Source organism: Tenrec ecaudatus, chromosome 10 (genome assembly GCF_050624435.1).
Source record: "Tenrec ecaudatus isolate mTenEca1 chromosome 10, mTenEca1.hap1, whole genome shotgun sequence".
NCBI lineage: Eukaryota > Metazoa > Chordata > Mammalia > Afrosoricida > Tenrecidae > Tenrec > Tenrec ecaudatus.
This window is the reverse complement of record NC_134539.1, coordinates 95042065-95056834: the sequence shown is the minus strand read 5'-3', so window position 1 is coordinate 95056834 and position 14770 is coordinate 95042065. Positions and strand designations below refer to the sequence as shown.

The following is a 14770-nucleotide window of genomic DNA, read 5'->3' as shown; positions in this document are numbered from 1 at the left end:
ATAATGTTTTGAAATTGATGATGGCAATATTTGTACCTATCCCCTTACCATAATGGATGTATGGACTGTTATAATATAGGTAAGAGCCCCCAATTAAGTGGTTTATTGATAATAAAAAAGAGCAAGAAACCCAGAGGGGTTGTGTAAGTGAGCATGGACTCCATGACTGAGTTGCTTTTCTATGACACACATTATTCTGGTAGGCCTGGTTCCGCTTTTATGAATAAATGTTATTGAAAGTGTTGCTCAGAGCCCACAAGAGGACCAATCAAAACAGTCTCAAGTGGCTAGTCGGGGCCAGTTAAATTTAAGGCAGAGAAGTCACCCCCAGAAGTTATAGCGACTGCTATTTTTTCATGGTGGTGATAGAGATTCCAAAGAAGTAATCCTGATAATTTTCTCAGAAAATCTTCATAGGAAAAAAAAATCTTAAGAAAAATAAAAATGCCTCTATAAGAAAAAGTCCAGGGAATTTGCATTAAGGAATTTATTTGTCACAAAATGCAAATGCTCTTTCTTCAAAGGTAGCAGAGGCTGTCCTATGAGAATTCCATTGAAAAACCTTACCCAACCACCTACAGCCATGATCTCCCCCATTTCCCCTTCTTTTTATTCCCCAAACTTAAAGGATGCTTAAAAAAAACACAGTTTAAGTCTCTGAAAGATGCCCAACCTGTCTTTCTGACACAGTATAAATTGAAGTGTGCAAAATTATTTGGCAAGGTGAAAGAGACAGAAATACTACCTAAAGAAGTGTGTAAAACTGGCTGGAAATATTTTGAGAAATATTTCATATTTTTTATACTTTTGTTGAATAAAGGTTTCTTTGGTTTGTGCTAATACTTTCTGACTTACCCTTGCAAGTGAATGTCTTGCATAACATAAGCCAACAACTGTCTAGTAGTATTTGAGGGGCTATTACAATGATTATCAATTTCATAATAGGGTTGCCACCTTCAATATCCCTCCCCTTGTTATAAATTCTTTATTAAATGTTTATTGTCCTAATGGGCTTAGGAAACATACAATTTAAAATGTCTTCAAAATGGATCTAAATTGACTTATGGTAATTGAGGATATAAAAAAAATCTGGCTCTTGGAATGGAAAGCTGCCTCTTAGAAGTGACTGTGCTTCAAGTTCATCAAATAAGGTCTCATCATACTAATCTGCTTACATCTGCATGTCTCCATGTTCAGGCTCTCCATTTCAGGTGGCAGTCAGTTCTAAGCTTCTAGAATGTTGCTTCCAGAAATAACATAAGGAAGAGGGGACCTTTTTCTCATTCAAAATATTGGCTCTGCTACTCATTGGATCAGCTAGATTATGGCCCTGATTGATCTAACTGTAATAATCAAGATAATGGGTTTGCTTGGTATGTTCACACTTAAAAAGGATAGAAGAGAAAAAGGAAGTTCTTGTGATACCAGATATGACTACACCGAGTTTCTTTATTTCATCAGCGCAAGAAGAGTGTTGTTTTCTCCTTGTACAAGTAAGGCAACTGATACTAAGTGTGGTAATAAGAAAAAAGTCTGCGTATCTCTGTTTCCAAAGTCTGTTTTTCTGAAGCCAAATTTCCTTGCTCAGTTTCCTCCATGGTTGCCGTGGATTTGCATTATTTATGGTACACTAACTTTAACCTCTTATCTGCTAATTTGTCATACTCTGATGGCTTTCATGTCGATGTGATGCTGGAAACTCTCCCACCAGTATTTCATATATAAGCCATGCCACCCATAGTGAAAGGCTTCAGTGGATCTGGGATTAGCTACTGAAAACCTTATGGATAATGGTGGAACAATTTCTGATATAATGTGTGAACTGACGGCATCATGGAACAACAAATCTCTGCCAATTGCTGGAATATCCATGCAAATGTTTCAGAGAGCTGACACCAAACTGGAAACGTTCACTAGTGCGTGCCAAGAAATTTGGAGGATAAGTACCTTTGTAACTGGCAGAAGAGAACCATATGTGTGACCATTCCAAAGACAGGTGACACAAGAGATAGAAATTATAGAACAATGGACCATTAATATCACATATAAGGAAGTTTTTGAAAGGGTAATTTTAAAATGTCTGTAGCACTATACCAACAGGGGCCTGACAGAAATTTAAGCTGGATTCGGAAGAGAATATGGAACAAGATACATCGTCATTGATGTCGGATGGACGTCACCTGAAATCAGAATCCCAGAAAGACGTATACTTAGGTTTCATTGACCATGCAAAGGCATTCAGTTATGTGGGTCATAACACACCATGGAAAACTCTGAGAAGAACGGGGACTTTAGAATTGTGCTCATGTGGAACCGATCAATAGAACTTCAAGCAAAACTAGGTAATACTGCATTGTTTAAAATCAGGAAAGGCGTGCCTCAGAGATGGATCCTTTTACCATAATGATTCAACCATATGCTGAGCAAATCATTCGGAGGGGTTATAGGATGAAGAATATGACATCAAGTTTGGAGGCAGGATCATTAACAATAAAACCTCAGTTGCTGGAATCAAGGGGGACTCGAAGCACTTGCTATTTGAGATCAGAGACTGCACCCTTCAGTGTGGGTTACAATTCAATGTAAAGAAACTAAAAATTCTTGCAACTGGATGCAGCATCTTGATAAATTGAGGGGAAAAAGTGACATTGCCAAGGATTTAACTCTCCTTGGCCCCACAATCAGTGCTACTTAAAGAAGTAGGCAGGAAACCAAATGGCGTGGCACATTGGGTAAATCTGTTGCAAAATATTTCTTTAAAACATTAAAGAGTACAGATACTGTTTTGAGGAATACGGGTGCACTCGACCCAAACCATGATGCGCCCAATTTATTGTCTCTGATACATGTGAAAGTTGAAAACCAAATAAGGAAGACTGAAGATTAGCTTTGTTTCATTGATGGTGTGGCAAAGAATATTGGCAGTACCAAAGGCTGGCGAAAGAAACCACAAACCTGTCTTGGAAGAAGTTCAATTAGAATATTCCTTAGAAATATGGATGAAGAGACTTTTTCTCATGTATTTTAGAATGTTTTCAGGGCAGACTAGTTGCTGGCAAAGGATACCATGCTTGGTCCAAGAAAAGATCAGCGAGAAAGAGGAAGACAGATGGATTGACATGTGTCTGAAACAATGGACTTAATGTGGGGGGAGGTCAGATGCTCACAGGCATCCTCCCTGAGGGACATCAGTTGCCAGACTGCAGTGGGCCCCACTCCCTGCTGTTTAATCACAATGGATGCCTGCAGTCATCTATTTGGTTCCAGTAGGTGGGGTTTACACCCTACTGATAATGGATCCTATGGAGATCCAGAGAACAGGACAAAGTTAAGCCTCCATCCTAAATCTAGGATCCGCCCATCTTGTCACATGTATACCCCCAATCCCTCCTCTTCCTATGGCGTGTATGTCCCTAGATCACCCCCTCTCATTACTGCATTACTTATAGCATAGCCCCTTCCTGTGTTGTAGGTCCTCACCTGTAATTAGCGGGCTTGCATGTCCCCAGAGAAGATAAAAAGCCTGGGCTAGCATTAAATATCGCACTCTCTCCCTCCACGTGGACCATCAAGCGGGGCTGAGGTGAGCATAGGACCATGAATCGTGTCTGACTCCATTTATTTCAATACTTCTATCTCTCATGCTCTCTGTAACTTTACTATGTTCTTTACTTATTATTGCTGTACAATTGTGCCTACCGGACCCATAGTGATGTGTTAGGGGCTGGCTTCCCCTGACAACTTAAACATAACCACACATTAGTCTGGGTACTTTAGAGAAACAAATCCACAGAAACTCATGTATAAGAGAGAGTTTTATATAAAAGTTATGTGCACATCAAGAAAATGTCCTGACCCAGTGCTGTCCAGGCCCACAAGTCCAACATTTACCCATATGTCAGACACCAATCCACAAAGTCCTCCTCCAACTCCCAAAACAGACGCAATGATGCCAACTGCAGGAGGAAGGTCGAGTCAGTGAACCTGTAAGCATCTCAGCGCTGGCAGGGGTCTCCACACAGCTGCTCCAGCACCCAGGGCTGCATCGGGGTAGATCCATGTGACTTCTCCTCAGAGATGTTTTGCAGGAAGTGAGCCTTGCCAGCTAAAGCAGGGAACTGGCTAAGGCAACTGCACCCTGGTCTGACCATCAGAAAGCAAGAGACATGACAGCTAGAAAGGTGAAGCTCACTGAGCCATTTATCCCTCTACCCTTCAATTAACTCCACATGTGTTTATCAGTCAGGTTGGCATCATAAACTAACTACCTCATGCACACATCTAACGACTTTAAGTCCCTGCATTAACTTTGAGACAATATATGCTTTCATGGCAAGGCTTCAGGCACAAGGCCCTCTGTTGGTCCTACAATCCTTTTCTTCTGAAGAATTAACCTATGGAGAAAGGTTTTGTCTGTGCCTGAGAGGGAGACACGCACGATTGGAATGTTCAGCTCTGGAGCTGGGGACTGACAGTTAGTAGTTAGAAGAGTGTAGAGGATTGGGTTGCTGTAACGTACCATTTACTTTAATAACAGGGCATGGTAACACTAAGAGTCGGCCTATGGGATCTCCTGGATTCCAGACTTAATCTTCTTTACCTCCATTATGTAGTAGCAGTCCAATTTCTCCTTGGTAGTCAGGATCAGTCACACCACTCAGTACAGTGACACTCTTCTTTCACTCCTTCTCTTCCTCTTTCTGCCTATCTCCTTTGGGTCAATATCTTTTAGGGGGAAATTTCCCTTCTAATTCAACTGCTCTTCTGAGGATGATCGACTTAGCTGTGGCCTGATTCACGACAGGCGTTAAGCAGCAGCATATCAAGATAAGTCAAGTCTGCTCTGTATACACGTGTAGCAGATGTACTGTGTGATCACTGTGTGATGCAACAGGTTAATGGACTCAGCAGGAACCGAAACTTCGGCAGTTCGAAGCTACCCACAGGTACCTTGAAGGAAAGGCCTTGTGATTAGACCCTAGGAATACCGTTCTACTCTGACACATATGTGGTCCCCAGGAGTCACCATGGCCTCAATGTCAGCTTTGTATTTTTAAAATTTCGTTTTGTTTTTGTGCCTATGGGATTTAAAAGCCATACTAAAATGAAATAAAAATGACCTTAAAATATATTATCCCCATGTTCCAGAAATCTAAATTCAGAGTCACTGAGCAAGTCCTATTGTCCCTCCCTGTCCCTTAAATGCCTATGGCGTCGAGTCAAAATGAATGTGAAATCCCAAGGCAGTTGCACTAAAATCCCAACGAAGTGTTAAAATCCAGCCAGTTCTCTTCTCCACGCGGACTCATTCTGCAGCTTGCCCACAGCGTTTCTTATAGAGTAGATTCAGCAAGGGAATGTCTACTGATCTATAATTGAAAACCACCCTAGTCCTTAGGGTGCATTTGCCTCTCCCCAGCAGCTCCCAGGCAGAGAGCTCATCTGTGGGGTCCCCAGGGATTGCATAATGGCCCAGGCTGTAAACACAGTTATTATACTGAAACATTGGGAGCTAGAGACAAATTTTGTGTGAGGCCTAGGGTGGAGCTGCTCCCTGAGATGAGTCAGTGAGAGAGGGGGTGGATGTGTGTGCCTGTGAATGGCTGTAACACTGACACTTGGAGGGGAGAAATGGAGAGATATTAAAATAGAGAGAGACCTTAGAAGAGAAAAAAGAGAGTAAGAGTAAGAGTGAATGAGAGAGAGAGGGAGAGATTGGCCAACCCACCCACTCTGGAAGTGAATCCTCCCTGGGACCAGACTAGCATCTCCTGAATAAAGTTTGTCACCCTTTTTTTCTGCTGATTGACCAGTACTCCCTTTGTCTGGGTACTTCTGCTTCCTGACCCTGTTCGGTTTTAGAGAACTACTAACTTGCTGACAGAAGAAAATAGAGAATAAAGTGCTAGAGGCTACAGAAGAGTCTCAGGTATTTCATCCTTTCTGTTTTCCTTGGACCTTGTCGATCCTTTGAAAACCTTTATTACTAATGGAACAGCCTCGGCATCAGCTCCCATGAGAGAGTTCCCCACCAATATAAGCTCAGGGCAGGAGAAGCGTGTCTGCAAGCACATCCAGGAATTGTTTCTGCACTCTGAGCCCTTTAGGCAAGCACAGGGAGGTAAACTTGAAAACGCAGTCACCATCTCTTGGCGGACAAGAATAGATAGGTACATGAATCGATATTTTATTAGACTTGCTGCCAAAGGCCTTTCTGCTCCCTTCTCTCTGACCTTGAGATGTCCTTGGGCTGGGCTTCTGGGATTCCATCTTCAGGGCCCCTGCACTCTGGAGGGTTCTTGCTGACATTCTCCTGGCAAGGTGCCTGTCTGAGGTGGTTCTAAGAGAAATCCTTAGGTGTTTCTGGAATGTGGATATGGGCACTTTCTCACCAACACTTAATACCTTTGAGGCATTGGAGCATGTCTGTAGAAACCCCTATCTTTGTTTCTGTGGTCTCCTGTGTACGGTCCGGTCTAGAAGCATCCGCCTATAGCTGTGTAGATTTCCTGTGATGGGGATGGTCCACGGAATAGCTTCTGAGCCTCAATAACCCCCAATGTTCCTGGGGAGTCTCTCTTCTTGCCTCAGTGACTACACTGGAAATTGTCTATGGAATATCTGCCTGCCAGTCATCTCTCAGGATTTATTAGGGATTATGATAGTGTTACTGTAGTAAGGGGATGGTGACTGGTTGTCACCGGCATTATCAGCTCTGTTACGAAGTGCCTTGGGCAAACCCTTTGAAGAACACAAGCCCAGCCAGCCAGCCAGGTGCGGTCAGCAGCATTAGAAGGTAAAGCCTTTGGAGTGGGCCCACCTGCATGCAGCAGGGCTTGGCTGCATTGTCTTCAGGGAATGTAAGAGGACGGAAGTGATCTGAACACTAACCTGCTTTGTTTTATTTCCATGACCCTGAAATTCTGAATGATTTCAGTTATAAAATACACTTTCAAAACAAACACACACATAAAACCCCAACAAACCTTTTTTTTATTGCACTAAGTTGAAACCATTGGTCTGATTATTGTTGATTTGTATCACTTATATTTAGTAGTGGAATGAATTTAGAGAAAGGCATACTATTAGCTCCTTGGGGTGACATTTCCACTACATGTTGAAAAGTTAGCATCCACTCCTGCTTACATCTTGGATGGTTCTTGTCCTTGACTTCTGCGCTCCTTCGAGCTCTTGTGTTTAAATAGAAGAAGTAGACATTGACAGTGATAACACCGTAACTGCATAACAAGGATAATTTGAGTCACTTTAATTTTGCCATTCTATGTGAATACTTGGAGTTTGTGTTTAAAATTTAAAGCTGAAAAAAAAACACAGGCCTTTTGTACTTATTTCCACGCATTCACCATTAATTGAAATTCAGTACACAATTTTTCCTGTGCATTTTTTGGAACTATGATTGCTATCCTGGTTAATACAAAAGATAATTGTGTTGAGCAGAGGAAAAGCCAATGACCATCAAGGAGCATGGCCTCATAATGACTGTGTATATAGGTAGAACTCTGCTACATTGGATATGCTATGACTAATTTTTAGAACCACGTTGCTTTCCTTCCATGGCACCTCTGGGTGGATCCAACTGCCCCTTTTATTGAGCAATTGGGTGTATTTGTAGCAAGGGAGATGAAAAATGGATCTATTTTGAGTTATCAAATAATTTCACTATATCACTGCATGTGATATATACGTAACATGTGATATTTACAACTCCCCCCCCCCAATTCCCACTCCCAGCCCCACACACTAAAATAAAAAAGAAAGGACACCTGACTGCTAGCAAGTTAATTTCAACTCATAGTGACCAGTTTTGCAAAGCTTTACAGAAGTAGAGCAACATCTTTCATCTATGCAGCTACTGGTTGGGTAGAACCACCAACCTTGAGGTGAGCTGCCCAAATATCACTCTACAAAGCTAGCAGGGCCCCTGATGGCACTCGTTAGCTCCAAGGAAGTAGGTGACCTTGGGATTTAGAGGGAAAAATGTGAGGGTTAGTCCACATTTGAGCAGAAGCCAAAATACAAGCACTGATTACCAGGATAGGCATGAAACAATTCAGTTCTTAGAGAACCCCCTTCCCACATGGGGCCACAGACACATGCACCCATCGTACATAAATGCAAGACAGACTTCAAGAATGTCATGGAAAAATGAATAAAAAGATCATTAGTTTTTCCACAGACTTTTTAGTACTTCATCATACATGTGGTAGAAGACTGGGGAGGGGTGGAGGCTGAGTGTCACACAGGTGATGAAAGGATCTTAAGCACAGAGACTGAAAATGAGGTTCATTTCCATAACCCTTGGTACGGGGCATCACACCTGGGTGTCAGCAGACGTGGCAAGCTCTGACCCCCTGAATCTCCATGTATATGAGGAGCAGGTAGGCGACTAAGATACTTTCCACAGGATGTAACACCTCTCCTGCCAACGAGAAAGGGAAGAAGTTGTGTGGTTTTGCCTAAGAGACTGGGAGCACTGGATGGAGGGTCTCTACCCCTGAGTAGAATTCCAAAGCTAGGAGAGCAAATGCAGCTGATTTTCACTGCAGGGGCCAGATCGAATAAGGACAAACTGTCCCCAAATGTGGAGAGCCACGGCTGATATTAGAAACAGAAAGCTCCAGATGTGGGGAGAGAGTGCCTTCCAGGGACTGGAGTTCCAGGAGTGATGGAGGAGCTGTGTAATGAAGCCCAATCTGCAATGCTGGTGGGGGCGAGGGGGCAGTGATGGAGGGGTTCTCTCTTTGATATTTATATTCATGTAAATATTAGAGTGCTATGTGCAAAGGCCAGTGTCTCCGCCCCCTGCTAGAGTTACTTTCTGTAATTGGACAGAAACAAAGGGCAGGGAGGGCACCATCAAGAGCACTTGGGAGGCTTCAGGCATCCCTCTCCTTGAGATGTGCTGAAAGGATGAGTGCGGTTTTAATTTGCTGGAGGGCAGGAAGAAGGGATCCATACTCCAGGGATAACACTCAGAGAAGTAACATGGTGACACGTGGTGACCTGATCTGGCCTGCAGAGGACTGCAGATGCTCCTGATGGAATTAATGTTTCTGATATAATTGAGGCAAGGGCAAATATCCAGAGGGAAAAGGAAAATGAGAGCGAGAGATGACCAGAAGGCTTTTCTGCTTCTGCTAAGCCTGGGATGGAGGCTGAGAGTGGGCAGGGACCGTACGCTCTGGGGATCCAGGATCCAGGTCTGTCCTGCCCCAGGGAGAACTTGTGGCATTCTACTGTCTGTCCTGGAATCAGAGCAAGGCCCCTCCATCAGTACATAGGTGACAGAAGGATAAGAGGTATACTTTCCCATCTCCTCTGGCTGCATTCTGTGAAACCAGAAGGCAGCTGGTTAAAAGACAGGTGGGATTAGGTTCTAGGCATCATTTATGTATGACCTCAGGTCCCAGGTTAACCTCCTTCAGTTAAGGGATGAACATCCAAGTGTCCAATGAAAGTAAAGTAGGAGGAGGCCAGCCACTCCTCACGCTACTAAAAAGGAAAGGTAGGGGGCAGATGCCAGCCTCAGAGAAGCAGATTCACTCATGAAAGAAGTAAAATATTGAAACCAGCCACCTTAAGGGCGTGCTCATTATGTCTTCGTAAAACAGAGATGGTCAAGAACTGGACAGCTAGCTACTCATGGCCTTCTGAGATCAGCTGGGTCTCTACTGCCCACTGAAAACTTCCATTCAGGATTGTTTTTTAAATCGTTACTTCTTATCATTACCAAATAAATGCATGGTAAAGGCTTTACAAAATACAGTTTCTAAAACCAATCATTAAAATCGCTCATCCATCTCACTCAGTAACAATAACAAGCATTTAAGAGGGTTTCATGCTGTACCATGTATTTATGCATGCGTACACTTCGTACTTCTTGTTTTGCTATGCTGATGAGATGCTACGGCTTCTAAAACTATTTTCCCACTTTCATTAGTAACTCCTCCACTCACAGAGCAGACAGGGCAACGAAAAAGTGCGTTGGAGTCCATTCTGACTCGTGGCCACCCATGTGTCTACAAGAAGACTGCCAGGCCTTTCTCCTGTGCTTCATTGGGTGGGTTCAAATTGCTCGCCTGGTGTGATTAGTAATCAAGTATGAACCATGTGCCACCCTGAGAACTATAAAGCAGTGACTCTTACCTGTGTGTTCTTTTTTTTTTTTTTAACACTAATGTGCTTGGCTGCTAACTGACTGGACGTGTGAGCTCACCCGGAGTGGTGTTGGAAGAAAGGCCGTGACCCTTTGATACAGTTCCTCATATTGTGGTGACCTGCAACCATAAAATTATTTTTGTGGTGACTTCATAACTGTAAGTTTCTAGTCTCTTAAGCTGTAAAAGGGTGAATTTCTGTTTGTTATATCTACCCACTTGTGGTATTTCAGTTATAGAAAACTATCTAAAACAATATTATGGAAGACCCCCCCCCAGCCCACCCCACCCCTTTGGGAAACAGCCCACCATGTAAACAATGCATAGCACTTCCTTCCAAAGAAAACTGAGTGGTAGATGAAATCGGGATACACATCCATGGTGCTCAGTTGGATGATGACTGGGCTATTTCTTAATGCTCACTGCATTTAAAGGAGCACTGGTGGTGTAGTGGGTTGGTCAGCAGTTCAAACCCACTAGCTGCTCTGTGGGAAAAGATGCAGCTTTCTATTCTCATAAAGATTGACAGCCTTGAAAGCCCACCTAGGCAGTTCTACCATATCCTGTAGGGTGGATGTGAGTCAGAATTGACTTGATGGCAGTGAGTTTTTTGGTGGTTTGGGAGTCTATCCTCAGTGTGGTCCATGGTGATCCACCTCTCTTCCTGGATGGCCGATCTGAAGCCCAGACGTGGTACGGAACTAACCGAACGGCTCGAGTCAGCGAGTTCTGAGCACAGGAGAGAGATGCTACTGTAGCAGAAGCACTGGATTGCCAGTTCCACAGCAATGGCTTCTCTTCCCTCTACCACAGGCACTGGCAAGTCTCGAGACGGCAACCTCTTAGGCCCGGTCCCTGAAAAACTGGAAACACCGCAATTCTCCTAAGCACTCTGATGGCATGTTAATATGATCGACATGTTCCCTTCTTATTTCAAAATGCCGAGAACCCCAGCATGCTCTGAGTCCCTGTCTTTTTTGCCTCTTTATTTCCTATTTGTTCACCTTGACCGCTACTGCAGCCCATGAGTCCTCAGGCTCTTCCTTCTCCACAGTCTCAGGGTCTTTGACTGGATGCAGGTGGATGTGAGGCTGGGTTTTTAAATGGCTGGGACGGCTTTTCTCTGAGGGAAAATATACCTCTAGCATTGCTTTAATGGGGAAGGCCAGAGAATAAAAAATAATATGAAGATAAAAGAAACGGACCATTTGCAATATTAAAATATTTTCCAGTTTGCTGCTTCCAACTGGGCCCTTGCTGAACTACCTTATTAAACTGTGTTTTTCGGGGTGTGGTGACATTTGATTAAATTGAAGGACACTCTAAAGAATCGCCCTGTGAACTTCATTACTGTGAGTTCTGCCAGGATGCTGCTGAGGATGCTGTTTGTTTTTTACCACATACCGTTTTCTTGGTGAGGACACCCAGAGGAAATCCCGAAGACTAAGAATAGTTGCAATTTGAACAATTACACGTCTACAAGAGGCTTTCGAAAAGTTCTCGACCAAATTCCACTCTCTTCCAATTTCATTTTTCCGCAAATGTTTTTAAGTCCCGTACTGTACAAAGAGAGATGACCTTGTGGTCTTGGGAGGAACACAATAAGAACCAGTCCCTCTATCGACCCACAGGTCACTAATCAAGAAAGTGAATTTTGGTGTATACTTAGCAATAGCCCAAAGCATCAACCACGACACCACCGGGCTCCTCAGTAGGGTTCGACTTCGCTATTCCATGTCCACAGGTCATCCACTCAGCAGAGTCATGGCCTTCAGCATTGTGGTTTGGGAGGCGCAGTGGTGCTACGGTTAGATTTTGTGTCGGCTTCCTGCCTTTATGGGACGGTATGGGTAGAATACAACGTCTCCGTCAAGACGCAGCCTGACGATGCCTCCCTAGGGGAGTGGCTGCATGATGAGAATTGTTGTGGAGAACTTGCCCATCTTCTCTTTCCTGCTTGCTTGGTTCTTGTCTTTGGCTTCTGGGGCCAGTGGCTCATGTGGCCCGCTGACCATGAGAGTTGTTGGGGTCCTGCCATGTTCCTACTGAACTTGAATATATGCAGCTCTGTACTAACTGACTTGTGATGTCCTACATTCCTCCTTAGCCTTCCTGCTTCAGCTGTGTGGATCTGGAGGGACCTCCAGCCAGCATCTGACCCAGGGACCAGAGTTGGACTGGAAAGGACCACTTCCTAGACATACAATTTTTACTTGATATAAAGTTCTTTTTTATACATATATGAATGTCACTGATTTTGTTTTTCCAGAAAATCTGGTATAACACAGGGTGCGTTCTACTTGACGTGGATCCTGCTTCTCAGATTTTTGACTGGGCTAATAAAAGCCATGGCCATTGGGTAGATTCTGATGCACATTGACCTTGTGTAGGGTTTCTAAAGCAATAAATCTTTATGGGAGGAGTTCGCTTCATCTTTGTCCCATGGAGTGGATGATGGGTTTGAACAACTGATATCATGGCTGGGAGAGGTTTCTGAAGCTGAGGACCAAGATCTTAGAGATCTTTGCTAGAGTGATGGGTCAATTGTGATATTAATAAACAGCGTATTTCTGAGACAGTCCCAGAAAATATAGGATCAGTTTTTAATTTCGTTTTATTGTGAATTCCGGATAGAGAAAAGATCTGTTTTTCAGTCAATAATTCATACACAGCTTGTTTAATGCACTGATTGCATTCTGTCAATGCTTCATCACGCATCCCACGTATTCCTTGTGGTTTTCATTTTCATTCCTCCTTATTTCCTAGATTTTAAAATAGTGACAGATTTATACATGCCTTGGGAATTGATCAGACTTTGGAACCAATTTGGATAGCTCATCGTTAAGATTCTGCTTTCTTAGAAGCACTCTTGGTACCAAATGTACTAGGCTGGGTTCTCTAGAAAATCAAAACCAGAGATCTATATGTGCATATGAATATGAAAATGGCTTGATATATTTATATAAAGAAAATATTCAGTACAATTTAAATCCATGTTTCATATGTTAAGCTTGAAACTTCCATATAAAATTATTTAGTTTTTACATCTCTTTAAAGAATAATGTTAGGCTTGGAACTATTAGTGTAGAATTTTCTATTTCACTTTTAAAATATAATAGAGTTAGATTTATGTATTTTAGGAGATGTATTACTATTTATTATCCCCATGTCTTACTACTTATAATTATTAATTATTATTATTTGTGATCCCCATGTCTTATAAGCCCATGATTAAGGTTCAAGTGATACCTTAATCATTACATACTACCTTTTCATGTATTTATTGCTGGGTTTTGCCTGAGTTTATTTGATCATAAATTAATATTTTAATTTCTGCTATATTGATTACCATTAGCTTGATATATTTTCCATTATTTAAAAATCTATTTGTGTCTCTTTTTGAAATATTTCTCTCTTAGACTAAATATTTATGGGTGCTGTTATCTTAAAACGTTTGCTTGCTAGTCCCTGTCCCTTGACTTACATTTAATCCGTTTACATTCAGTGTGATTATTTGTATTTGTGCTGTCATTTTGTTATGATTTTTATGACCCTGTTGGTTTCCTTGTTCTGCATAATTTTCTATTCTAAGTGTGATGAGAGTAAACTTGCCTGGACTAGCATCATCAGTAGTTTGGATCCTTCAGTTTTATATATGCAATCTCATTGCCCTCTTGACTTATCTTCATGTTTCTACAAAGAAGTAAAATATTATTATTATTGGTTTTCATTATTAGGTAAATTCTTGTTTCCTGATTTTCTTTGTGCATTCTTTCCTTGTTTTTTTGCTTGAAAGTTTTACTGTGCTCTGGCTTGATGATTTTCTTTAGGAATCTATCCTATTTCAAATTTTTTCATATTCTTGAATGAATATTTCATTTTCTTGTCATGGAAGCTTTCTTTCACCAAATCTTTGACATTTTTCTCTCTGTGTTTTTGCTTGTTTCATCTTATTCTGGAAATATAGTCACACATAAATTATTCCTTAGGATTGTGTCCCTTACAATGCTTAGGCTTTTCTTTTTTATCGTTCCTCTAGCAAAATAGTATTGATTTGTCTTCAGTCATAAATCTGGTAACCCAATTCTATTCTATTTCTATGTCCTTTCAACACATTATCTATTTCTGAAATATTTTTTTTTCTTTTTACACGTTTGTCTTGCAGTTCTTCCTCACAGATCCAACCAATAGCAGTTCTGCAAGTAAAGCAAACCACACAGTTACTCTGTGAGACGTTTCCAATGATCTGGGTCTACAGACAAGGCCACATCGGGATAGACCTCAACCCGAAACCTTAAGTATTGATCTCCTGACTTTTTGTTGGATGTTTTTGTATGATTTCTAATGTTTTTGTTTATCTTACCAGTTTGTTCTTATAATTTTTTTTCTTCTGGACTCCTATAAGATTTTGCTTTCATGCCCTCAGTGTCGTCTTCAGATTGATCAAGTTTTCTCTTGGGTTTCAATTGAAAACACCTCAATAAAACTTGTAACATTTCTTATCTGGTAGCTCCTGTGCTATTTCCTTATCAAGAAGGCTTCCTGGCTCCATATTTTGGTTGCTATTTTGAGCCACTTTGTTTTGTTTCTTT

The 14770-nt window shown here is 41.9% G+C and overlaps 1 non-coding gene across 1 annotated transcript; it reads right to left on the bottom strand.

The window, feature by feature from the left end:
• Positions 1-14330: 14330 nt before the first annotated feature.
• Positions 14331-14464, bottom strand: LOC142460591 (small nucleolar RNA SNORA18). Its single transcript, XR_012786769.1, has one exon. It is a non-coding gene; the product is annotated as a small nucleolar RNA SNORA18 (small nucleolar RNA).
• Between the last annotated feature and the right edge of the window lie 306 nt (positions 14465-14770).